Below are 27367 nucleotides of genomic sequence, written 5' to 3'. Positions count from 1 at the left end.
AGGTCAGCAGCTGTAACCTTTACGTCTTCAGGATGCATTTGGTTTCACACCAGGCTGAGCGGGGGCCTGGGGTGGTTTACGTTCTGCTCTGATGAATTCTGCTTGAGACATAGTGGTTATTACTCGGAGTGGACATGGAACTTTCTGGTCATCTAGGGTGAGGTCTCAGAGGCGTTTCATCTTTTCTTCTTTGAGGCCTGTTTTGCTGAACGGATACAGACAAGTCAGGGGGACCCCCTGAAAAGAGGCTGATCGATCCACCAGCAAAGACAACGTTTGTTGAGTGGGAGCTCGGGAAGAGGTGGGGGCCCTGGAGTGTGAAGGAAATAACCCCCCACCCTAAATATACCCGCCTGCCATCCATGTTTTGTTGCTGCTTTGATGAGTCAGTAATATTTACTGAGCACTAGTATGTACTTATCACCCCACATTCATGATCTTGTTTAGTTCTTGCAACAATCTTTGGTGGATATGTATTATTCCCATTGTACAGGTGAGGAAACTGAGGCTCAGAGACTACAAACAATGGGCCCAAGATCACACAGCTATTGAGTAGATGAGCTGGGATTTGAACCAGTCCTTTCTAACTCCAGTGTACCAGCTTAGCCATCACCCATGCTTTTCTCCAGAGGTGGGGTTCTATTCTTTATCTTTACGGAGGACTTTTAACTTTTTCTTAAAGGGGATCATGGACCCTTTGAAAGTTTGATAAAATCTGTTAACTCTCTTCCTGGAAAAATGCACATGCAACACCTAACATGTACATCTGGCTTCAGAGCTATTGGCTTTGGACGCTCTGCCGTAGCCCAGCAGAGGGTCAGGCTGGGTGGAACAGTGAACTCGATCCAAGTCCACACACGTGTCTTGTGCACCCACTGCAGGGGTCAGCCAAGGGCCTGGAACCGGGAGGGACCCGTGTGGATGTCAGGAGGAGGCCCAGGGTGTGCAGGCCTTGAATCAAGCCAAATAAAATAGCAAACAGGATGGACACGGACACATTGACCTCAGAAGGCAGATTTATTAATTTGTTGAGAGAAACCACTGTCGGAGGGGGCAGGAACAGTCCCTGTGGGCGGCCTGCATGGTGATGGGCGGGTGGTTTACTGAACACGGGTGAGAAAAAAGAGGATGCCATAACAAATCTGTAGTGGCAAGCAGGATGAGTCAGGATGTCATGGTGGGGACACAGGCCCTGGAGGCGAGGCCTGGGTTTGAATTCCAGCTCTGCTACTTCTGAGCAGCGTGCCTCACCTTGAGTGCACTGAGCCTTTCCCAGTCTCAGTTTTCTTATCTGCAAAATGGATTAATAATAGATCCACTTCATAGAGTGGTTGTGAGGGTCAGATAAGCTCCTGATTGTCGGGTGCTTCACGCAGTTCCTGGCATACAGTAAGTGCTTAATAATGGGGGTTGCCATGATGTTTGTTTGCTCCTTTCCCCTGGTAACATTTACTTCCTCTGGCTCCATGATTAACTTTGACTGGTTGAGGATTCAAGCTTTGGAGACCTGGGGCGGTGGGGATATCGGGAGAAGACAGCTGCCAGGAGCTGGCTCCTCCTGGCCTGTCGGGCTCCTCTTTCCCCACCACTCTGAATTTCCGAAGAGGACTTCTTGCCTTTGGGCCTCAGTGCCAGCCCTCCTCCTGCTGGCCCAGGCTCGGGAGCCCCTCGGGCGGCCTCCCTGCCAGGCCGGGTCTGTCTGCCCGTTTATCACTGTCGACTCTGGTGCTGGTCCCAGCTGCGAAGGGCACCGATGTGCATCTTGACGGCGTCTGACGGTGATGCCAGGAGGCAGTGTCAGGCAGACCCTGCTGCAGAGTGGCCAAGCCTGGGGAGCTTGGAGTGTCCCGCCACCTCGGGTGGGCTGCGAGGGAGGGCTCCACCTCCTGGGGCGTTGCCCTGCTACTTGGTGTGGAGGCAAGGGGTAAGAGGGGAGAGAAATCAGAGACCCCGGCTTACAGAGGGAGCTGTCACTGAAGTTCATAGCCTCATCGGGATCAAGAGATCAGAGTTGTCTTCAACGCAGAAGACACTGACTCTGAAATGAAGCTGCTTCCCAGAGAAATAGGGAGCAGTGGGCTTATCTCTCACTGCTGCATTTATCCGTATTGTGTGTGGGCAGGCCACGCTGCTCTGTGTTGTCTGAGTGGATGCCCTCCACCATGGACCTTTCTAGATCCAACAAGCCGTGAGTCTGCAGCTCTGAGTGGGGTGTCTCTGATCCCAGCTGCCCTAAGCCAGGCTTCTTCAGATGGGAGAAATGCTGCCTGGATGATGGAGAGAGTGATTATTCCTCATCATTCAGCACCGGCTGGTGGAAGTGATTTCAGGTTTATAGCAAGTAAATGGTTGCCACTATGTCCCTGGCAAATCACTTACCCTCCTGAGTCTGTTTTCTCCCTGGCAAGGATGCAGTGAGGGTTAGATGAGGAATGTGTATACATTTCCCAGCACAGTGTCCGGTTCTCAGAGCACTAACTCCCTATAAATGGTAGCTTTGGGGAGTTATTGTTGTGTGTTTCGTGATGGGCTAGCTTGTAACAATGATGAAAATGATGATAATAATAGCATTGTGGGTGGACAGTGTTCCAGATGTTTTCCAAAGCAATTTACTTTTATTATTTCATTTAAGCTCACAGTACTGTATGCAGTAGGTGCTATTATTATAGATGAGGAAACTGGGACTTCGAGAGTGGAAGTGACAGACTCAAGCTCATGAGATCAAGCCAGGAGGTGGAGTTTTCACACGCATTCGGAATCCACCATTCTCCATTGCTCCAGTGTGAAGTTGCAACACCGTCTTTGCAGGAGCAGGCTTGCTCATCGAGAAGGAAACTTAGCCAGCCTCTGCCTAGTTGGGGGCTGGTGTTGGGGTGGCAGGGCCACCCTGAGGTGCCCCTTCTTCATCAGTATGCCATCCTCACCGAGAGAAGATCACTCACACCTGCAGCCGGTTGTTACCCCGCCTGGTCTCTGCTGTGGCCATTCAAGGGCAGCAGTTCCTTGGGGGGGTGGGTGGCAAACAGCTGCAGAAAGTAGCAGAAAGGATGCGTTGCAGACAGCTCCTGCCTTGTCATTTGACTGGATGTCTTTGGGAGATGTTGAGGGATGACAGGGCACTTTTGCCACCTCTTTTTCCTTGGGTGTTTCTTCATTAGCTGCCCTCGGGGGTTGAGCACCATGAGGGACGAGTGACTGAGGGCCCAGGACCTCCTGATCTTGGACCCAAGGGCAGCAGCTGGGGTTGCCTACGAGGCCCCAGAGTCTGGAAACGTTGTGCTTCCCAAGGCAGCTTGAAAGGCGGCATGTCCTCCCCTTGCCCCATCTCTCCATGCCTCTCCTGCTCTCTTCTCCAAGCATCTCCTGTTATTTGTCCTGGAGACAAGACGGGAGAAGATGACCCTCGGTGGAGGGCCCAGCCTCCCCTGTGCTCTGAGGCTGAGTCAGAAGTCTAATTTGTGGAAGGAGGCAGCAGGTAGTGATAAAGACTGATGAAGCTGAACTGCACACTCCCAAGAAACCAGCCCCTGGAAGGGTTATAAAGAGACTCCAGGACGGGGGATGATTATATAATGGAGTTTAATGAGGCTTGAGGCGAAGGTTCATTACCCTCTGAAAAGGGGAGAGGAGGGAGCCCGTGTCTTGACAGAAGTTTGCTGCCCAAACCATGGTCTCTGCTCAGAATTGGGAGGGAGTTTGAGAAGTTTGGGTCTGACCCAACCCAGTGGTAGAAATGCTGAGGGGAGAACTTACAGACCACTGGGGAGACCCAAGGGAGTTTTCTCCCCAAGAATAAGCAGGCAGAAGTGCCGGTGTTGGGGCTGGGGTCACCCCCAAGGCCCCGACACACACACCCAGCAGACACAGAGAGCACTCACATCGCCTGGCTCCTTTGCCATGTTTTAGAAACCCAGGTGCCAGCAGGTCCCTAACATGTACTGAGCACCTGCCAGGCAGGCCCTACCTACCTGCTTTGCAATATTAAAATATATACGCGCAGGGAACAAATAAAACTATACAGCTATGTTCATTAAAACAACAACAAAAAACTCCTGTCCCTAGCACCATCTTGCACCAATCTTGCTTTCCCAGGTGCTTTAAGTCTTTCTATTCCTGGTTCTTTTGGGGGTCACTTCCAAAATTTAAACCAGGTCATACCAGGGGTTCTCAAAGTGTGTCCTAGGCCATCAGCATCACCTGGGAGTTCCTTAGAAACGCAAAGTCGTGCACCCTCCCCTCCTTCCCCTTCCCCATACTGCTGTCCCAGGAGCTTCCAGGATTTTCACAAGCCCTCCAGGGGAGTCGCTGGGCTAATGTATTTGAGAATCACTGGGTTATACCATAATTTTCTTTTGCTTTTTATCTTGAAATAATTTCAAGCCTACGGAAAAGTGGTAAAAAAATATTACAAGGAACTCCTGTACCCTCTTGACTCCGATTCATCAGTTTTAACATTTGCTGCCTCCATTTGCACTGTCTCTCTCTCTCTCTCCCTCTCTCTCTCTCTCTCTCTCTCTCTCTTATTTTCCTGAACCTTTAGAGACTAGGTTGCATCTTCTCTTACATAACCACAACGTAGTTACCAGATTCAGTAAATTGAACATTGAATCGATTCTTTTATGGAATCATATTCTAACTTGGGCAGTTGTCCCCGTAGTTTCCTTTGTGGCATTTTCTTTTCCTGCTACAGGATCCAGTCCAGGATAACATATTGCATTTCATTGTCCTGTCTCTTCAGTCGCCTTCAATCTAGGATGGTTTCTCAGCCTTTCTTTATCGTTTATGACTAACCTTTTTGAAGAGTAGAGGCCAGTTGTTTCTAGAGTGCCCCTCAGCTCGGGTTTGCTCACTGTTTGCTCATGGCTAGATTCAGGCTGCGCTGTCTGGGGGGGGTGGGTTTCTAAGAAGTGACCCTGTGTCCTTCCAGTACGGCACCAGATGCCACGTGGACCTTCTCGATGACGGGAATTGTGAGCACCTGTTTAAGGTGTCCAGTTTCTCTACCTATAGTTACTATGTTTTTGTAACTAGTAAGTACGTAGCGGAGGAGTTTCTTTGAGACTGTTTTTGTAAATACCCCTTTACTCACCAAACCTCTGCGTTCCCTGATTTAACATCCATTGATGATTCTTTGTCTGAATCAATTATATTAAGATGGTAGCAAAATGGTGATTCCTACTCCATCATCCTTCTATATTTATTAGTCTGTCTTCTACTGAATTTTCCTTCTCATCTATTTATCTGTCTATCTGTCAATCAATTTGAACTCATTCTTACTTTTTTCAATAGATTACAGTCCATTACTGTCATTTATTTTTGGTGCCCAAAATGTCCTCGATTTGGCCCATGGAGACCCTTCAAGCCAACTCCTTTGTCCTTTTGACATGCACCATCTTCCTTTGAGCATTGCCTTACTTTCTGTTGTTTTGGGATCAGCCATTCCCCCTAAGAAGCCCTTGCTCCTTATAGTGGGGGAATATATACCATTATTTTTTATTTGTCTCCTTTAGGTATTACCTTGTGTCACCTTGCCATGGACGTGCGAGTTTGGTTTATCCCACTTTTTTTGTTAGATGTATTTCTTTCAGTTCTTCTGTTAAAGGTACCTTTGAACCTTTAAATGCCACATGTAGACTTCTCTTTCTACTCATTGATTTTTTTACTCTCTTAATGCAATTTTGAGATATATTTACATACCATACAATCATCCGAAGTGTACAGTCAATTGTTCACAGTATCATCATATAGAGGATATTTCCAACTTCCCTTCTCTTCTACTTCCCCATGTGCCAGCTATTTCCTTTACATAGCCAAAGCCTATCACATTGCCTGTTTGCCTTTGCAGGACAGCATCTTTGGGAAGCTTTGTGGAAAATTCCACTGTGCAGGAGTCGGTTGACTTCGAGTCTTGCTGACTTGTCCCATGGCTCCCCAGGTGGCTGTGAACCCTTCCTTTAGCTTCCCTGGTGACTCTCTGTGATGGAAGAGAAGTTACCCAAGACGTGACCTTCTCCCAAAATGTAAGAAACCAACACACCAAGTAAAGTTCTGATGCAAGAACCTGGCCTTACCACACAGTTATCAAATTACCATGACGTGGTTGAAGATGTGTCTATCATTTAATAAGATAAGATAGACCTTGTAGTGGGCTGAATTGCAGCTCCCAAATATATGCCCAAGTGTGAACCCCCTGGTCCTGGTAAATGTGACCTTGTTTGGATGTAGGGTCTTTGCAGATGTAGTAAGTGAAGGATTTGAAGATGAGCCCTAAGCCCATCTTCCAAGGACTGGTGTCCTTAGAAAAGAAAAGAGAGGGAGATTCGTGACACAGGCACCCAGAGGGGAAGACCGTGTGAAGACAGAGGTAGAGGTTGGGGTGATGCGTTTGCAAGCCAAGCACCGCAAATGATGGCCAGCAGAAGCTGGGACAAAAGCACAAACGCATTCCCCCTGCGAGCCTCCAGAAGGAACCACCCAGCTGACACCTGATTTTTTTGGACTTGCGGCCTCCAGAGCTGAAAGAATAAATCTATGTTGTTTTAAGCCAATATATTTGTAGTAATTTGTTATGGCAGCCTCAGAAACCTAATACACATCCCCTCCCCATTTTCCAGATGAGAATGAGGAGGTGGTACCAGGGCCAACTGGCAAACTAATAGCAAATCTGGACACACTCAAGGTTTCTGTGCTGCCTTAAATGCCATGTCAAAGAGGGCTTGGTCTTCAGATGTGAATAGACTCCTAAGAAGTAACATCAGTGAGTGAAGCTGCTGGCTGTAGAGAGGGAAGGGAAAGTTGAAGACTACAGGGCCCCATAAAGGGCACGCATCTAAAGGGGTGGCTGCCCCTTGGCTCCCACGGGGGCAACCATGTGGGGATATGGGGTTAGGAGAAATAGGAGATCCTGAATCTTTTTGTGGAATCTCCCATTTAAAAAATGCTAGCAACCAATTAAAAATCTTTTAACATTGGATGAGCCAGTATTGGATGAGCTGCACAGGTTTATGGGCTATGTTTGGTCCTGGAGCTTGCAATTTTTAACCCCTGTTTTAGAATCGTGAATGCCAGAGCTGGAAGGAGCCTTAGAAATCACCTAGTTTCACCTTTCTTTTTACTGAAGGGAAAACTGAGGCCAGAGAGCAGAAGAGGCTTGCCTAAGATTATAGAACTGAGGCTCAAACGCAAGTTGCCTGAAGACCAACCCTTGGCTCTTTCTCTTATACCAGGATAGTTGCCAAACAGCAGTCTCTGCTGCTATTTAAAGAGCTCATCAGTGAGGTGGTGAAACTTTGAAGGAAGGAAACAGTACCTTCGTTGAAAAGATGACGTGTTTTGTGTATACAGAGGGCTGGTGACGTGTGTGTGCTCCATGCAAGATCATTTCTGGGTTTTTATCATCAACTTTCCTTTCTCTCATCTGCCTGCGCATTTTGCAATTCCACCTTACTCCAGGCAGTTTGGGCCCAGCAGGCCCATCGTACTCCGACTTTTTGTTATGATTGCTCCCACCAGGAAGTGTGGCAGGACAAATTGGTTGGCAAGTGGTTGGCACTGGGAGCAGAGGGGGCCGTTTGTGCCTATCGGGGTGAGTCCTGATCCTTGGTCGTGGCACACACAGTGTGGGTGACCCCATTCCCTGTCATCAGGGCTCGTAATCAGCACCGTTACTGCCTTTGTCCCAGTAACCCACCAGGTGAGGAATTCTCAGACTTGAACTGACCTCATCATTATAAGAAGTAATGCTGTTCTAAATCTGGGCAGTCGACACGCCAACATTTCCTTATCCACACTCCTCCACCCCATTCCACAGATGGGGAAGCTGATATTCCAAGAGGGGAAATCCCTGGCTGGGGGTTACAATGCATGTCAATAGCCAGAGCCACGACCAGAAACGGAAGTGACTTCAGACTCCAAGTAGTGTGCACTCTGTGCAAATAACTCCACTTGACCTCATTTCCGTGAGACCCTAGGTTGGGAGTGGGGTGGGTTGTTTTAATCACATTTATCCCCCTCCCCCACAAAGCTGGTCCTGCTCTGGTGGCATCCAGCTTGCACATCCACCCAGTTGGGCAAGCTGACATTGAGGTGTGATATTTGATCCTTCCTCATCACTGAGTCTTATTGAGTTAATGTTCTAAATCAGGGTCAGCAAACTTCTTCTGTAAAGGGCCAGATGTTTTAGGTTCAGTGGGCCAGATGCTCTCTATCATAGCTATTTAGCTCTGCCATTGTAGCACAGAACAGTTGTAGACAAGGCATAAAAGAATGGGCATGGCTGTGTTCCAATAAAACTTTATTTACAAAACCAAGCAGAGGGCCAGATTTGATCTATGGAATGTAGACTGTGACTTCTAGTCTTCCATTTTTTCCAGCTCTTCCTTCATCACCACCACCCTGGTCCAAACAACACAGTAGCCTCCAAACAGGTCTTTCCATATCCACTTTGGCCCCAAATTTAATTCTTTTTTTCCAAGGTAGTCAAAGAGATGTTCCCAAAATGAGAATTTGACCTCCAATGCCAGAATAGGATTCTTCCATGATTTCCTACTGTGCACAGGTTACAATGTGAATCCTTAAAACGACCCCCTGCCCACCTCTCCAGCCTCTTCATGTTCTCTCTGCCTCCTGTCTAGCTGCCCTGGACTTCTTGTGAATTCTTTCAGTGGACTGTGCCCCTCCTCCTTCAGTTCCTCAGGCTGCTTGGCACCCACGCACTGTCACTCCATCTCCAACGTTTCCTAACTCTCCAGGTTGTATCAGCTACCCAGTCTTTCATTTCCAGTATTTTCCTTTAGAAGCATTATCACAATTTGCAGGCATATATTTACTTGTGTGAGTATTTGTTTAATGCCCTGTCCCCCAATATCAGTTTCCTAAGAGCAATGACCATGTTGGTCTTGCTTATTACTTATTAGGATATCCACAGTGGCTGGCCTGGATCTGGCACCCATAAATACTTCTGAATGAATAATAATTAACATTTTTGAGTATTCACTTTGTGCCTGGTACTGTGAGCCTTTAGCCACTCAGGATCTACAGGGCAAAAGAGAAAGAATTCTGCTCTTTGCCTCCCCAAGCCACAGGGCTGGCTTGATCTGGCATTACCAAGGCAGGAACCAAAGTCATTGCTGGACTTTGATGGAGCCCTTTGGGTTTTTATGGATGGCTTTCCTGCCTTACCTGACCAGGGAAGCAGGCATCCAGGCAAAACTGCTGACAGCCATTTCAGTGATTGTAAAATAAGCAGCTCTTTATCACTGCATGGAGGTGGTGGTGGTGATACTGACATAAAGCTTGGGGCTCATGGTTACGAATGAAGGAAGCCCAACTTCACCTTTTTTTTTAGTATAAAGGGAATTTATTGGTGCATGTATTTGGAAAGCCCAGCTGTTGTGTGGGCTTCAGGTATGGCTGAATCTAGGTGCTCAGTTCATTTCCAGGCTCAGTCTCCCTGTTCTGCTCTTCTCCAGGATGGGTTCACTTTTAAGCTCCATGCGGTGGCAAGATGGCCCCAGCAGCCCCAGCTCTTTGGTCCTTCCCTGTTCTGGTCTATAGTGAAGGAGTGAGATTTTTTAGGTTTGCAGTTCACTCTGATTCAACCAATCATTGGGGCCAGGAAAGTAGGATACACACTGACTGGGTTGGCCCTGGCCATGATCTTCACCTCTGGACTGGGGAACTGAAGTTTCTGCCAAAAGAAGGGAGAATGGAAGCTGGGAAGCAGATAACCAGTGTTCACTAGAATAAAGAGGAGTAGTGTGAAGTCCCTGACCTCAAAGGCTTCGAGAAACGTCTCCTGGCCAAATTAGCTCATGATGCAAATTAGTGGATCCGTGTCTTCATCATTGTACAGAAAACTCTTTCAGTTCTCCCAGTGTGTCCCTCGGGCTGTGTTTCTCAGTGATCCCTGACAAGGAGTTTATTTTCTATCTCCATCCTCTGATTTTTGTTGGGGGTCTTTATCTCATTGACCCATGTCTCTAGGAAGGAGCCTGCACTGACTACCAGGCACCATTAACCCCAATACCAGATACCAGGTAGACTCAGCCCCACTCCCAAGGCAAAGCCGTAGCATCTTGAATAAAGGCCCAGTGTTGAGAGTTGAACAAACCTGGCTTCAAATCTTATCTCTGCCATTTATTACCTAGCATCTCTGAGCCTCAGTTTCCTCATCTTTGAAATAGGCACCTTATATCTTTTTCTTGATTCTTAGGATGAAATGGAAGGATGCTTGACCAGCGTGGTGCATGAGAAGCATTACCTAAGTGCTATGGTTGTCAGTATTACTATATAGTGTTAGGGTGTAGGTCAGCTTTGACCCTCACTGGATTCTGCTGGACACCGCTCCCGCCATCACCACACTTAAATAGAGCGATCAATATGGATTGAATTCCTGACATGTCAAGAAGCCACTTAGAATACAGGCAGAAACTCTGAGCCAGGAGTTGGGAGGTCTGGGCTTGCCTCCCAGTGCTGCTACCCGCCCCCCACTGCAAGGCCCTTGTTGGACTGTGCTACCTTTCAGAGCGCTGGTTTCTTCACCTGACAGATGGGCAGGTCGACGAGGACTGTGAGTGGCTGTGAGGTATATGATCACCCTTTGAAAACTAGGAACAGTTCAGCTGGAAATGCATCATTGTCACTGTCCAGTAAAAGAGCAACACAGAGAGGCAGGGCAGAAATTTACCTGTTGTGCATCTGAATCCTGTTCCATCTGATCAACTGGCTGTTGGGGGCTGAATCACACCTCCCATAAAAGCCATGCTCAATTTATAATGTCTGGTCCTGTGGGTGTGGACCCATCTGTAAAGAGGACCTTAGTTAAGGTGTGGCCCAACTGAATAAGGGTGGTCTTCATCCAATATGGCTGAAGTCCTTACACACAAAAGAACCCGCACATGGCAGTAGAGACCAGAAGTCATTTGAAGCCACATGTCATTAGAAACCAGAAAAGCAGACACCGGGAGAAGAAGCGATGGCCCTGTGATGGGAGGCTGGGATGCCAGCCAAGGCAACCCAAGGACTGTGGCAACCCAGCACCAGTACGGCCCGTCGAAACCTTGACCTTGGACTTTTAGGCTCCAAAACTATTGAGACGATAAATTTCTGTTGGTTAAGCCCACCCACGGCACAGTCTTTTCATAGCAGCCTGAGAAGCTAAGACACTGGCTGTGCATCTTGACTTGTTGGGCGTGCCTCCTGATCGGCCAGTGCCCATCCCATAATAGTTGTTAAATATTTTGAATAACAGCCCTGAACACAAGCACCTGCATGACTAGGCATAAGAAAAGCCTCTAACCTCAGTTTCCTCCTGCATGAAGTGGGTATAATGACACCCATTGTGAAGATTATAGGAGATACAGTGTTTTTGGATGAAGGTCTGTGTCCTCCACTGGGCTAAGGTCTCCTCTGTCCTGTTCAATGCTGTTATCCCCACTGCCTGGAATATCACAGACTCGGAACAAGTGTTTTTGAACAAATAAAGTCCCAATACCTTGTGTTAGGAGCACGGTGATTACTCAGTAAATCTGGATTAAATCTTTTTTCCTAGTCTACTACTGACATAAAGGGGTCATCAGGCAAGGATGAAGAAATGCTATGGCCTTGGTGTCAGGCAATAGGGAGGGGTGAGGACTGCAGAAAACTGGCCTGCCTCCAGCAGGGTGATCGTTCTCTGTTTCCCAAAGCCTTCCTGACAGCTTCTGGCTTTGGTATTCTCTGGAAAGCGAATGCACTTTGGCTTTGCTCTTGTCTCCTGCAGAGGTTCTTCCTGGTTAGTCACCCAAGTTGGGGCATGTCAGGACCCTCTGGGGTTGGGAGGCAGCGTGATGCAGGGGAGGCGCTGGGGCTGTGCCTAGCCTAGCCCCAGGGATGTGGGGGCCCTCGGCTTTCTGTTTCCCCATCTGTAAAATGGGGCTAATAACAATGTATGTCTTCCTGACCTCACAGAGCTGTCTTTGAGGTTCAAATGAGCCTATAACACATGTGAACTTTGTGGGCTATCAAATGCCATGTGAATGTTTAGGTCAGGGGTCAGCCACGTTTTTCTGTAAAGGATCCTACAGTAAATATCTTCAGCTTTGTAGGCCAATAGTCTCTGTCACCACTGCTCAACCCTATCCATGGAGCACAAAAGCAGCATAAACAATATGCAAGCAAATGGGCATCCTGCGTTTCAATAAAACTTTGTTTGCAAAAACAGGCAGTGGGCTGTGTTGGGCCTCATGGGTCAAAGTTTGCTGAGCCCTGGTTTAGGCTCAGGCTTCAAAGCTGAACAAGACCTGATTCCAGGTCCCTGCTCCACCACCTCCTGGCTGCAAGGCCTCGGGTGAGTGAAGTCTCTGAGCCTGAGTGGTTTATCTGTAGAGTTAACTCTTTTTTGGGGGACAATATCCTTCATGCCTTTTTGGTGTTAAACATCCTTTTTTAAACATGAAATCATGGTAATTATAGATGGTGGTTGCTTTTATTTAGTGTCCTTACTTTGAAAAAAATATGTTGCCAACCCTCCGTAGTCCCCTATTTATTAATTTTACTGGTCCATAAAATCCAAGTCAGGATACTCTTTTCCTAGATTGGAATTTTTAAATTTATTATTATTATTGAGCAAAAAAATGCTTGCTTCAAAATAAGAACTTAAACCCTAATATATGCATCAGAGAAAATTGGAGTTGTTCCCGACAACATGGAGCCGGGGGGCCATGTACCTCATCCCTGGGCCCCCTCTTCCTCTCTTCCCCCTCAGTGTTGGCCCTGAAGACACCTGCTTGAAACTTAACTCAGAAACTCCAGACCTAGAAATTACTTTTAATTTTATGAATAGGAAACCCGAGGCCCTAGGGTGGGGAAGAAGTTTTCCCAAACTCCTAATTCCTGATTGAGTTCACTCATCACTGGGCCAACGTGTCATTGGCACACTCCACTGGCTTTGGACCCCCAGTGTGTACTCAGCACCTGTTAGATATTTGGGGGAGGGGGGTTCTTCTTTGCAACCACCCCATGAGGAGGTGGAACCTTCTTTTCTCACTTTATAGATGAGGAGAACATGGTCCAGGGAAGTTAAGTGGCTTCCTCACAGAGTCACCAAGAGGAAGGAAGGATTTGGTGTCAGATATGTTTAATTGAAGTCCTGTGTTCTTTTCTGTTTTTCATTATGCTACAAAGTCTGCCCCAGAGCCTTATAAATAATATCCAGGTAACTCTGGCTTTTCCAACAGTATAACTTCCAAGTTGATCTCATCAAGAGTCATTCCTTCATCTGTCCATCGATCCAAAAATATGTTTTAAGTGCCTCCTTCCCTGATGGGGACCAGGGATACAAGGATGCTGGAGACATTCAAGATCTCCTTGAAGATCGTGGAGCCTCCAGACTGCTGGGGGAGACAGATATAAGACGGGAGGATGACATTGATAAGAGCTGCAAAGGGCATTCAGAATGCTATGAAAATGTACAGCAGGGAAACAATGATGGTGGAGGGGAGCCGGGACCCCAAATCCAGCCGGGAGCTCAGGGAAGGCTCCTGTGAGCAAGTGCCTTTTATGCTAAGACTCAGAAGGTAAGTAAGGTTAGCTGGATGGAGAACTGGATGGAAGTGCATTTAAAGCAGAAGGAACAGCATTGTGCTGAACCAGTTTGGCAGATTCTGGGAACAAATAGGAGGTCTGTGGCTGGAACAAAGGAGGAATAGAATGGTGGAGTCGAGACTGGAGGTGAGCAGAGGCCAGAGCTGCAGGGCCTGTCTGGTGTCCAGGGTTGAATCTCGGTGCCCAGGGCAACTTCCAAATCATAGGTGCAACCCTGTCAAGCTTGTGCTGTTCCCGTACTTCTCTTCAACTTCTGCTACCTGGAAGGGTGTGTCTCCAAGGGGTACGTCTTCAGGCCTGAATTATGCGAGTCAATGCTAATGAGTCAGTCTCCCAGAGACTATTTAGTTGGTCTGGGAGTAAATGGGGTGCTTTTTGGGAAAATGACATGAGCTCTTCTCAGCTGTGAAATTGCTCTTATCAGTCAGTGCGCTCAAGTGATCACCTGGCGGATGGCTCCCTGGTGACCATAAGGAGTTAAATGTTGCCTCCCCCCAGTACCCCACTTGCTTTCTGGGCAGCTATTTGCAGAGGAGGAGAATCTGGATGTGCAGTCTGCGGGGGCCTCTTGGTAGAGGAGGGGGCAGGAGCCAGTTAGACACAGCTGCTGTGGCCCAACCTCAGGCACACTGGTCTATACTGCCAGCTGCAGCCCAACCTTGGGCATACTAGTCTATACTGCAAGCTGTGGCCAAACCTCAGGCACACCAGTCTATACTGCCGGCTGTGGCCCAACCTCAGGCACACCTGTCTATACTGCCAGCTGCGGCCCAACCTTGGGCACACTGATATATATCACTTGCAGCACTGTGCTATGGATTAAACCATTTTCCTAGTTAAAGGAGCTTCGTCAGAAACCCCCTTTGCTTCCTCTTGTTGCCCCACTTTCTGATTTAACAGTCAGCTAGGTAAGGTGCTTCTTGATTCAGAAAGGCCAACAGACAGTGGGTATCTGGTGAGATGAGTGTTGAATGGATTTGAAGCCCCCATGTGTGAACCATGTTCTGCCATCACTAGCTGTGCAATGTTGGGCAGGTTTGTCAACCTTTCTGAGACTCGGTTTCCCCATGGCAGTATGATAAAGATTAAATTCAAGAATGGATGGCATTTTTTTACTACAAAGTTACAGTAATTAAAACAGTGTGGTACTGGCATCAAGATAGACATATAGACCAATGGAATGGAACTGAGAGTCCAGAGATAAATCCATATGTCTATAATCAGTTGATTTTTTGACAAGGGTGCCAAGTCCATTCAATGGGGAAAGAATAGTCTCTTCAACAAGTGGTTCTGGGACAACTGGAAACCCACCTGCAGAAGAATGAAAGTGGACCCCTGCCTCTCACCATATGCAAAAAATTAATGAGAAGTGGATTAACAACCTAAATATAAGAGCTAATATTATACAACTCTTTTAAGAAAACATAGGGAAGTAGCTTCAGGGTCTTGTGATAGGCAATGGATTTTTAGATTTTACACCAAAAGCACAAGCAACAAAATAAAAATATATAAATAAAATGGCCTTCACCAAAACTGAAAACTTTTGGGCATTGAAGGACATTATCAAGAAGGTGAAAAGACAACCTACAGAATGGGTGAAAATATTTGGAAACTATACATCTGATGAGGGTTTAGTATCCAGAATATATCCTACAACTCAACAACAAAAACAAAACAGAAACAACCCAGTTAAAAAATGGGCCAAGGATTTGAATAGCCATTCCTCCAAAGAAGATACTCAGATGGCCAACAGGTATATGAAAACATGCTCAACATCATTAGCCATTAAAGAAATGAAATTAAAACTACAATGAGATCCCACTTCACGTTCACTAGGATGTGAATTATTTCAAAAATCTGAAAATAAGTGTTTGCGAGGATGCGGAGAAATAGGAACCCTCATACATTGTTGGTGGAAATGTAAAGTGGTGCAGACGCTGTGGAAAACAGTTTGGTGGTTCCTCAGAAAGTTAAACATAGAATTACCAGATGACCCAGCTATTCCACTCTTTCCCAAAAGAATTGAAAGCAGGGACTTGGGCAGGTATTTGTACACCAATGTTCATCACAGCATTTTTCACAGTAGCCAAAAGGTGGAAGCAACCCAGGGTCTGTCAACAGATGAATGGATCAACAAACAATGGAATCCATACAATGGAATATTATTCCGCTGCAACAAGAAACAAAGTGCTAGTACACATTGCAACATGAATGAACCTTGAAGACATCATGTTGAGTGAAGCAAGTGAGACACAGAAGGACAAATATTATATGATTTCTCTTATATGAAATACTTAAAATAAGCAAATTCATAGACACAGAAAGCCAAATAGTGGTTCCCAAGGGTTGGGGGATGAGGGAATGGGGAGTTATTGCTAAATGAGTATGAGTTTTGGTTTAGGCTGTTGAAAATAGTCTGGAAATAGATAGTGGTGAAAGTTACATATATTGTCAATGTACTTAGTGTCAAAGAATGGTCAAGTTAAAATGGTTAAAATGAGTTTTATGTTACGTATATGTGCCAGTTTGAATATATTATGTCCCCCAGAAAAAGCCATACTCTTTGATGCAATCTTGTGGGGCAGACATATTAGTGGGGATTAAGTTGGAACGTTTGGATTAGGTTGTTTGCATGGAAATGTGCCCCACCCAACTGTAGGTGATAACTGATGAGATAGTTCCATGGAGGCGTGGCCCCACCCATTCAGGGTGGGCCTTGATCAGTGGAGCCCTATAAATGAGCAGACAGGCAGAGGGAACTCAGTGCAGCTGAGAGTGACATTTTGAAGAGGAGCTACAGCTAAGAGGGACACTTTGAAGAAAGCACAAGAGCTGCAGATGAGAGACAGTTTGAAGACAGCCATTGAAAGCAGACTCTTGTTCCGGAGAAGCTAAGAGAGGACAAATACCTCAAGTGCAACTAAGAGTGACATTTTTGAGGAACTGCTGCCTAGAGAGGAACGTCCTGGGAGAAAGCCATTTTGAAACCAGAACTTTGGAGCAGATGCCAGCCACGTGCCTTCCCAGCTAACAGGTTTTCCGGACACCACTGGCCATCCTCCAGTGAAGGTACCCAACAGCTGATGTGTTACCTTGGACACTTTATGGCTTTAAGACTGTGACTGTGTAACCAAATAAACCCCCTTTAATAAAAGCCAGTCCATCTCTGGTGTTTTGCGTTCCGGCAGCATTAGCATACTAGAACAGTATATTTTACCGCAAATAAAAATAAATAAATTTATTTATTTCTAAATTTCCAAACTGAAGAGTCTTATTGCATTGTGTGGGGCCAGGCTGACAGAGGCTGAAGGGAAGACCCCATTCATTGGTTGGGGTTTGTGATCTTACTGGTAAGGACAGGTAAGGGCAGGTAAGGCTCAACAGCACGTTGCTCTCCACCCTCAGCGATCCACCCACCAGAAGTGTGGCTGCGGCAGGAGAGATCCCCTAATCTCAGTGTTTTTTTTAATGTGCTCTTCTTCTCACTGGTTTTCCCTTTTGGTAAAATATGTTTTTTTAAATACCTTATGAATAAAAAATAGTGTAGTTCCTCAGAAAGTTAAACATAAAATCTCCATATGACTCAGCAATTCCACTCCTAGGTATATACCCCAAAAAATTGAAAATATGGACTCAAAACCGTGTACATGAATGTTCATAGCAGCCTTGTTCATCATAGCAAAAAAATAGAAATAACCCAAATAGCCATCAAGAGAGAAATGAATGAACAAAATGTGACATATCCATACAATGGAATATTATTCAACCATAAAATGAAATGAAGTTCCAATACATGCTACAACATGGATGAACCTTGAAAACGTTACACTAACTGAAAGAAGCCAGACAGAAATATTGTGTGATTCCTTTTATATGAAATATCCATCATATGTAAATCAGTAGACAGGGAAAGCAGATTGGTGGTTGCCAATGGAGGGGATGGGAGTTACTGCTTAATGGGTACAGGGCTTCCTTTGGGATGATGAAAATGTTCTGGAACTAGATAGTGGGGGTGGTTGCACAATATTGTGAATGTACTAAGTGCTACTGAATTACACACTTTAAAGTGGTTAAAATTGTAAATTTTTTGTTAAGTGAATTTTACTTCAATTAAAAAGTAGTGTATCTTTATGTTAAATATATGTATAAATATAATATATATTTAAATCTATGTATATATACTTGAAAGAATAATAATAAAATACAGGACTGGGACCGGGATGAGACAAGTGCCTTGCCTTTGGTGCAGAATTTAAGGGGTCACCAAAAAACTCAATAATCAAGATAAATAATATTTTAAGGCAATATTTAAAAAAAAATCAAATGGGCAAACTGCAGTCCATGGGCTGCTTGTTTTTGTAAATAATGTTTTATCTGAATCAGGATCAGGATTAGGGAGTGGCAAGTGAAGCAGAATCAAATCTTGTCTTTATTTGAAAATTTGACATTTTGTCCATCATGCATTTTTTGCATTAATATTGACTTTTTAAATATTATGTTAAAATATTTTAATCTTGATACCTGAGGTGTTTTTATTTTTTGCACCCCTTTAAATTTTGTGCCAGCATCCTGGCCCTGATAAAATGAACCACTGAGTACTCGCTCCTGAACTTGAACTTGAGAAATAAACCATCACAAGCTCCTGGAAGCTCTTTGTGTGCACCTGCTGATTGCATTCCCTGCCTCTCCCCTCAGAGACAATGCCATCCTGAATTTTGTTTTGCCATGTCTTGCTTTTCTTTGTGGGCACCCCACATTTGTGTCCCTAAGCAATATATAGCCTAGTTTTGCATGTTTTTGAACTTTATAAAGATGGACTCGTATGTCACATATTCTGCAGCCTTCTCACCTGAATATTCTCTTTTTGAGATCTGCTCAGGTCTATAAGAATGGATGTTGTTCATTGATTTTTATGCCATGGCAGTGTATTTCACCAACTCTAAAGGGCACATTCCCCCCCCCACACACACATTTTAACATTTCTGCAATTGGCTTGTGAATTGCAATCCCTGGCGCCACTTAAGTCATGTCTGCCCATTGGGGTTGGGCTGTAGCTCTCTTTGCCTGCTCGTCCCATGAACGTGGACACAACTCTTCATATCGTTGTCACTTCAGGGCTGCTGTATGCACTGTTGGTCTTATATGAGGTGACTTTAATTGGAGTTTAAAGGTCTTCAAAAATATTACATTACAACTTGGCATTGAAACCAAAAAGTTATCGTCTAGGCAGAAAGGCATAGAAACAGAGCAGCATGATATATGATAAAAGGTGTCTAAATAAATCCAAAGGAGATTTTAAAATAGCACTGAAGTAAAAATGTTAAGTGCAAGAAAGCACTGTCTCGTCGATTAACTGACATCCCTTTTCCTTTCCTGGTGATTCATATGTGAGTGGTGCTCCTTACAGTTCAGTGGCAGCTTCGAGCTGATGAAATGTGGTAAATGGTCCATTGTCTGAATAGCTCACAATTCCTCTGTTGATGGGTATTTGGATTCTTTCCCAGTTTTTTACTCGGAAGCTTTCTTGGATGTTCTCTTGCACTTAGTTTCTCAAACTTTGTACCGGTCACCAGGGCATTTGCTGGGTCCCCTCCTAAGCCTCCAGAATCAGCCTCTCCGAAGAGAGGCCCAGGACAAGAAAGTGCCTTCCTTCATTTTTACCAGGAAAGCGTCAGACTGACGTGGGACATGGTCTTGGGAATAGAACCGCTGGGTCTGAAAGTCCACACATCTTCAACTTGATGAGCTTGGAGTTTCTCAGCCTTGATGCTATTGACCTTTGGGGCTGGAAATTCTCTGTGCCTTGAAACTTGTTGAGCAGCAACCCTAGCCTCCACTCACCAGATGCCAGTAGCAACTCCGCACACACTTATGACAACCAAAAATGTCTCTGGACAGTGCCAAATGTCCCCTGGGATGCAAAATCATCCTCAGTTGAGCATCACTGAAATACATGAGCATAACTGGTTCCCAAAGTGGTCACACCAATTTATATGTTGACCAGCAACGAGCACAAGTAGCAGCCTTCCTTTTGCTCCAGAAACTTGCCAACTTTCGTACGACCCAGGCAGTTTAACGTTTTGGCCAACCTGGTAAGAGTGCAGTGATGGCTCTGAGCAGTTCCCTTTTGCATTTCCGTGATTGCTGATGAGTTTGAGGGGTCTTTTTACAAGTTTGTTGGCCTCTCTTGTTTCATCCTGTATGAAATGTCCACGTCTTCAGCCCATTTTTTCCCCCATAAAATTGTCCCTCTTTTTCATATTGATTTTTAGGAATTTAAAAAAAAAATATATATATATATATATATGTATATTCTGGCTTCTAATTCTTTGTTATGTGTGTGACAAATATATTCTGATTTGTGGCATGCCTTCTCACTTTCTTTATTGTCTTTTTTTTGATGACTAGATATTTTAAACATTTAATGTAGTTAAATGTATCATTTCTTTCCTTTATGGTTTATGGTTTTGAAAAAAAAATCTTCTTTCATAAATTCTTGTTGACCTGAGGTCATAAACATATTGTCCTAGTCTTCTAAGAGTTGTAAAGTTTTGCCTGTCACATCTAAGTCCTTTATCCGCTTGGAATTGATTTGGGTGTATGGCATAAGGTAGAGGCCTTTTTAATTTTTTTTTTTTCCAAATAGTTAACTAATTACCAAGCACTGTTTGAGGAATAGCCCTTCTTTTTCCCACTCATCTGCCCTGCTAACTTGTCATTGGTCAAGTGGCCAAATTCTCCCAGGACTGAGCCTCTATTCTTTATTCTTTTCCATTAGTTGACATTGGTTTCTAGCGTTCAATTTTCCTCTTTTATGTCTATCTGGATAATTTTTTTTACAGCTTTCGTTTTGATTTTCTTTAAAAAAAATATTTCTCCTAAATGTAATGTGTTATCCCAGAATGGATACTGGTACAGGAAAAGGACATTAGTTGAAAAAAAACAGTGACGTCCAAATAGAGTCTGAAGTTTACTAAATCATAATGTATTGATGTTGGTTTCTTAGTTTTGATAAATGTCCTGTTTTTTATGTAAGATGTCAACATTGGGGGAAGCTGGGTGACGGTCATATGGGAACTCTCTGTGCTATCTTTGTAATTTTTCTGTAAATCTTAAAGTATTCCAAAAGAAGAAGTTGGTTAAAAATTATTTCTCTCATTTCTTAAAATATTTTTTTCCTCTTCTGTTCTTTACTCCTTTTAAAGCCTATCACATCCTTTTATATTTGTAATTTATCATATCTTGAGTCTAAACTTTTTATCCTAATCTTTTTTCTCTTTTGCCCTTTATCTTTTAAATGTTTGCTTCATTGGCTGGCAATCTTTTTTGATTTCAAATTCCATTTCTCTTGTCTAACTATTAAAAAGTTACTCCTACTGGCTTGTATTTATTGGAATTCTAACTCATTTTTAACTTTTGGATTATTCATTTCTTTTAGTTTGTTCTCAGTTTTAATCTCTTCATAATCATGCACCCTCCTTTCATCTTCTAAAACATCTAGTTTCCCTCCTCTTCCTCTTTCTGAATACATGCCCTTATTTTGGGTCGTGTTTATGGCAGCATAAAAGCTTGGCCTCATCATGAACAGGGGAGACAGGAGGTTTGCTTCTGCCTGTGAGTTTCAGCCGTGGCGACTCAGGTTCTTCCAGAGGACTTCCAACCCTGGAAGCTCAGTCCGTGGGCTAACCTCTGCAGGTTGTCAGTCCCTGGGTGCAGATGGCATGCTCAATTGCTCCACGGCATCTCACGTGGGCCTTGTACGTGGCTGCTGCCTGCTTGAAAATCCCTGGCCTGCATGTCTGGAGCCTTTGCTTCAGGCTCCGCTCATCTCTGTGGATGGACTTGGGCTGGGAAGTCCTCTCACATCCCTAATGACCATGGGCAGAAGGTCTGCCCTCCCAGGGGAAATGTCGTCTCCTTGAGGCAACCGTGGTAGGTTCTAGATTTCCCAAGGCAGGCGGGTGATCTCTGGTGGGGCTGGTCTGATGAGCTGTGGGTTGGCGTGTCTGTGGAAGGGCGCATGCCTCCCGGCCACCAGTTGGTGTAGAGTTGCAAGTGTGACCTGAAAGGGAAATCCCTCCTGGCTTGTGTGTTTGACCTGAGCCTGCTGGCACAGAACAGTGGCCTGAAAGGGGAATAACCCTGGGAACTTCATCCTTGGGGCAACTTAGTCGAGCCCCTTTCTGCTTGGAGTGCACTTTCTCCTCATTTTAATTTTTGGCAGCTGTCTGCATTCTCGGTTGGCCTGTGAAAATTCCATGGCCGAGGATCCCAATAACCCTTGGTTAGTGACTCTTGGACCAAACTTGAAGCATCCTTCACGCCTTCTCCCTTCATGGGGCACCCGCCCTGCACCGGGGGCTGGGCCCGGCTCTGGGTACATGAGACAGACACTGTCCCTGCCCTAATGGAGTGAAAACCAGGCAGGAAACAAGAAAAATAGATCATTGAATGGGTACAGATGGCGTGAAGAGCTACTGGCTGGGCAGGGCTGCCTGCTCCATATAACATCATTTTGTTAGTTAGAAAAAGACACCCACCGGGGCACGGCTTGGAGAGCAGAGTGTGGGTGGGCTCCAGCCCCTTGTCTCCTAATCCAGGAGCCCTTGTGCACCACCTGCACATCTATTCCTGGTGGCTCTGCTGAGAAGGCAACATTTCAGCTGAGACTTGAAGGGTAAGGAGCCAGGTGTGGCAAGAACTGGGAGAGAAGAGTGTTCTCAGCAGAGAGAGGTGCAAGTTCAGGGGACTTGAGGCAGGAAAGATCTTGAAATGTTTCAAGAAGCAGAAGGAACCCATGTGACTGTAGGAGAGTGACCATGGTAACTTAAGTAGCTCATTGAAAGGAGTGGGTAAGAAAGCTCCTTTTTTCTTGGATACATTATTATTACCTAAGTCCCTAGTTTGCATTATGGTTCACTCTGTGTTATCCAGAATTATGGTTTCTTACATATGCATAATGTCAGTACCCACCATTAGGGTATTGTACAGAATAGTTTCACTGCCCTAAAAACGTTCTGTGCTTGCCTGTTCATCCCTCTCTCCCCCTGAATTCCTGGCAACCACAGATCTTAGTTTTGCCTTTTCCAGAATATCATACAATTGGAATCATACAGTATGTAACATTTCCAGTCTGACTTCTTCTACTCAGTATTGTGCTTTTAAGGTTCTTTTATGGTTTTTCATGACTTCATAGCACATTTCTTTTTATCGCTGCATAATACTCCACTGTGAGGATGTACCACAGTTTGTGTATCCACTCACCTATTAAAAGGCATCTTGGTTGCTTCTAAGTTTTGGCAATTATGCATAAAGCTGCCATAAACATTCATGGACAGGTTTTCATGTGGACATGAGTTTTCAACCCTTTTGGGTAAATGCCTAGGAGCATGGTTACTGGATTACTTGGTGTTCTAGTTTGCTAATGCTGCCAGAATGCAAAACACCAGAAATGGATTGGCTTTTATAAAGTAGGTTTATTTGGTTACAAAGTTACAGTCTTCAGGCCATAAAGTGTCCAAGTCAAGTCATTAAAAATCAGGTACTTTCACTGGAGGATGGCCAATGGTGTCTGGAAAACCTCTGTAAGCTGGGAAGGCACGTGACTGGCGTCTGCTCCAGAGTTCTGATTTCAAAATGGCTTTCTCCAAAGATGTTCCTCTCTAGGCTAGAGCTCCTCAAAAACGTCACTCGTAGTTGCTCTTGGGGCGTTTTTCTTCTCTTAGCTTCTCTGGAGCAAAAGTTTGCTTTCAACTGCCATCTTCAAACTGTCTCTCATCTGCAGCTCCTCTCTTCTCAGCTCCTGTGCATTCTTCAAAGTGTCCCTCTTGGCTGTAGCAAGCTTGCTCCTTCTGTCTGAGCTTATATAGGGCTCTAGTAACCTAATCAAGGCCCATGCTGTATGGGCAGGGCCATACCTCCATGGAAATTATCCAATCATAGTTATCGCCTACAGTTGGGTGGGTTGCGTCTCTATCGAAGCACTCAATCAAAGAATTACAATCTAATCAACGCTAATATGTCTGCCCACACAAGATTACATCAAAGATAATGGCATTTTGGGGGACATAATACATTCAGACTGGCACACTTGGTAAGCCTGTTTAGGTTTGTAAGAAACTGCCAGACTGTCTTCCAAAGGGGCTGTACCATTTTGCATCTCCACCAGCAGTGAAAGAGAGTTCCTGTTTTTCCATGTCCTCACCAGCATTTGGTGTTGTCAGTGTTTTGGATTCTAGCCGTCCTAAAAGGTGTGTAAAGGCATTTCATTGTCATTTTAATTTGCAATCCCCTAATGACACATGATGCTGAGCATCTTTTCATATGTTTATTTGTCATCTGTGTATCTTCTTTGGTGAAATATCTGCTCAGATCTTTGGCCTGTTTTTTAATTGGGTTGTTTGTTGTCTTATTGTTGAAGAAAGGTCTTTTGATGAATCCAATAGCACTCTTACTGGTGATGAAAAAAGTATGTGTTCCAGCCTTTGAAAATTTGTACAAAAAATTGTACCTGAATGACTATCACCCAGGGAATAGTCGGATGAGAGCTCTCGAAGGCATCAGGAGATGCCTTTTTTGTCCAGATGAAGTCTGCGGACAAAGCATTTATGGCTGCACAAAAGTGTCATAAAAGAACCACAAAGGACAGATACGTTGAAGTCTTTCAGTGTTCAGCTGAGGAGATGAACTTTGTGTTACTGGGGGCGCTTTAAATCAAAATGGCTTCTCCCCACTGCCGTGTAGCTGACCAGGCTTGTCTCCTGCCTCCTACACACTTCCAGCTCCTGCAGTGGTTATTCCTCCTGAAGCTGCCATTTATCAGCCCTCTCTACTTTTGAATTCACGAGTGCTGCAGCCCCCCACAGCCTAGTGTCCAGCTGGCCCTCAGCTTTTCGTGAACTGCACCGCATACTATCCCAGCCCCCCAGGTTTACCTAATCGTCTTGGCTACTTCCTTACAGCTGCTCATCCTAGCAGTGTCCTTCCACAGCCTGGCACAGCGGTCAGAATGCAGGGCCTGGCTTACGCTACTGGAGTTAAGGCAATTGTTAACTTCTTCCAAGTTACCAGTATGCAACTGAGGATGGACTTGTGCACACAAATGACCAGGCTAGGACTCTACCCGAAGAATGGGGTTTGTATTTATGGGCTCCCGCAATTAGATTATCCTCAGGAAAGAAGTGTTTGAAAGAGGTACAGAGATCCTGAAGCTGTCAGATCCAAGGAAACTTCTAGCAACTTCAGGGGAAGTTTGCCTTTATTCAGGCTGCAGTATTTTCAGCAAAGATGATTGGATAGGGGTCTGGTGCCCTAGCCTTTGGTGGAGTGAAAACTTTGAGCCAGTGAAGCCCAATCCTTATAGCGAGCAGCCTGCAGCAGACATGCCTGGCTCCTTGCTTGCTGATTGCAAGGAGGCTTTTAAAATGTGAATTTGAAATCAGATGTTTTCATTACTTCCAGCTAAAGTGGCATCATAAGTGGCACCATAGGTGCCATACTTAAATCTCGGGGGAAAATATTCCTTTAAAGCTGACCATCTCTACCATGAACTCTGTTGTAGACGCTTTATCTCTGTATATTCCCACCCTTTAACTCTCCCTGTCTTCTGCAGAGTCATGCCCTTTTGCTAAGTAATTCAAGAATAAGGTCTTGGAATACTTAAATCATAAACTTAAGAAAAAGAATTTAAAAAACCTTAAGTATTTCCCATTCTCTTGGCCATCATATCTTATAGTAAAAAACCAATTTAAATCATTTTTAAAACACCTTAGGATGAATTAGAAGAAATGGTGTACCCTCCACAAAGCATACACAGGTAAAAAAAATTGAAACTCTTCAGCAGGTACCTGTTGTAAATAAGGATGAACTAGGGGTCAAAATGCAAAAAAAAAAAAAAAAAAAAAAAAATGAGGCAGCTACATGTAGGTAATAATTTCTAGTTTCAAACTGAAACTGTAACGTATGTATTATTTTATATTGTACTTTTTTATCATTAATGGTTTGGAGTTTAAGAGAAATTCCATAGTTTTTAATGTCACAGAAATAAGAGTATTTGAACATTGTATTCTAGAAGATGATATACTAACTGAACTGAAGTGAATGCTTGTGTATGTTAAGGTAGCTTAAACCTTTCTCTCTAATGCCTTAACTGTCAAATAATTTAAACTTTTAAAAGCAAAGGGCTGTATAGTCAGCATGCTGCACTGAGAGGTAAATGCTGATGCTGTTGATGAGCAGGTACTGATTCTGTCAGTGTTTGGCACTGTGGGATTAGCTGTTTCTGTTACAAAAGTGCAATATTAGAAACTAGCCAGCTAGTACTGCTGCCTCATGTAACTCCAAAGAGGAAAATAGGAATCGACGAAGTAAATGCAAGTATTTCCTTAAATTACTTTATTGTCCTTTGCTCGGATGCACTGCCATGCAGATTTATGTGGCTGCTATTTTTATTTACTTTGCATGACTTTCGTTAATACCTTACCTTCAACGGAAAGCCAGACATTTCCCTCCTCAACTGACCAGTAATGGTCCTTTAACTGCAGTAGAAAAATATTTGTGTTTGAAAATTGGTGATAATAGGCACTTAAGATCAGAAAAAAAATTCTTTATATTTGATGCTTTAAGATGCTGTCTGCCCAAAGCTTTGAATGACTTTAAGATGGACAATACTACTTTCTACAATACTATTGGGTTTTTGTAGCATTGTTACATTTGATGATAACACCTGCATGTTTAATCTCAAAAAAATGTATATAGTAGAACTAAAAATAGAATAAACATATAATAGGGTTCTGATATTCACCAAGTGAAGTTGTCGAATAGGGTGGTTTCATTGCCATGAATTAAGAAGGGTTTTAACAGGCCACTAGCCCCCCTGCTAATTCCAGCCAAAATGAAGAGCTACTAGAAACTATGGGAAAAAATTCATTATGATTTTTGGCAGATAACCCCCAAATATTTAACTGACTGTTAGTTAATCATCTTTTTCACTATAATAATCCATTCCGCTATCCAGGCATATATTTGCAATTAGTTTATTTTTGTGTTTTACCAGGAAGTTGTTTTGCTGCTCAAAAATAAATGTTTTATGATGGTTTTAATGAATTTTTTTTAACCGTGGAAATTTTTTTTTAATGGATGATAATAGCACACATTTTGTATAGTGCTTTTTGGCTTGCAAAATTCTTTTTTAGTGTGTGGGGTGTATTATCTCATTTGGTAAATAATGATAATTATCACAGTCTTGCCCCCAAGTAACTTGATACTTCTGATTGATGAGTACATGACAAACACTGGAGTTTTATTTGGATTCTGGGTGTTACTGAACACTTAGTGTGCTGGAGAGGGAACCTACTGAAAATTATCTAGATTTATTATCATAACATTTAGCATGTTGGAATATAGATGAAGAAAAGCAATTCAGCATGAAAAATGTCGATAAAAATCACAATTTTTCTGATGGGGAATAAAAGACCCAGATTGATGATAATCACAAAGAAAAGCCATGAAGTTGGGTTCTGATCAAAATGTAAGAGTCTGAATATTTTTCACACAGGAATAGTTATGGGAGGTCAGGCCATTATACAGGCTTGTAGTTTTAAATGGCGTCTCCCTGGCACCTCCTGACACAGCCCTTGATTCACTCAACAAACATTTATAGAGAGCACTGTTCTAGGGTCAGTCTCTGAGCAGTCTGGGCAGCGTTTTCACTTCCCATGGAGCCCGTTGTCCTGGGCTGCAGATCCTTGTGTCTTTGATGAGCTTTTATTGGTCCTCCCCTCTC

At 44.2% G+C, this 27367-nt stretch overlaps 1 protein-coding gene across 1 annotated transcript in view; it reads left to right on the top strand.

Annotated features, from left to right (window-relative positions):
- KSR2 (kinase suppressor of ras 2) overlaps positions 1 to 27367 on the top strand; it is a 427972-nt gene that overhangs the window by 268147 nt on the left and 132458 nt on the right. The gene's annotated exons all lie outside the window — the stretch shown is intronic.

Source organism: Choloepus didactylus, chromosome 23 (assembly GCF_015220235.1).
Source record: "Choloepus didactylus isolate mChoDid1 chromosome 23, mChoDid1.pri, whole genome shotgun sequence".
Lineage (NCBI taxonomy): Eukaryota > Metazoa > Chordata > Mammalia > Pilosa > Megalonychidae > Choloepus > Choloepus didactylus.
Note: the sequence above shows the minus strand (reverse complement) of the source record. Positions and strands in the feature narration are given on the sequence as shown.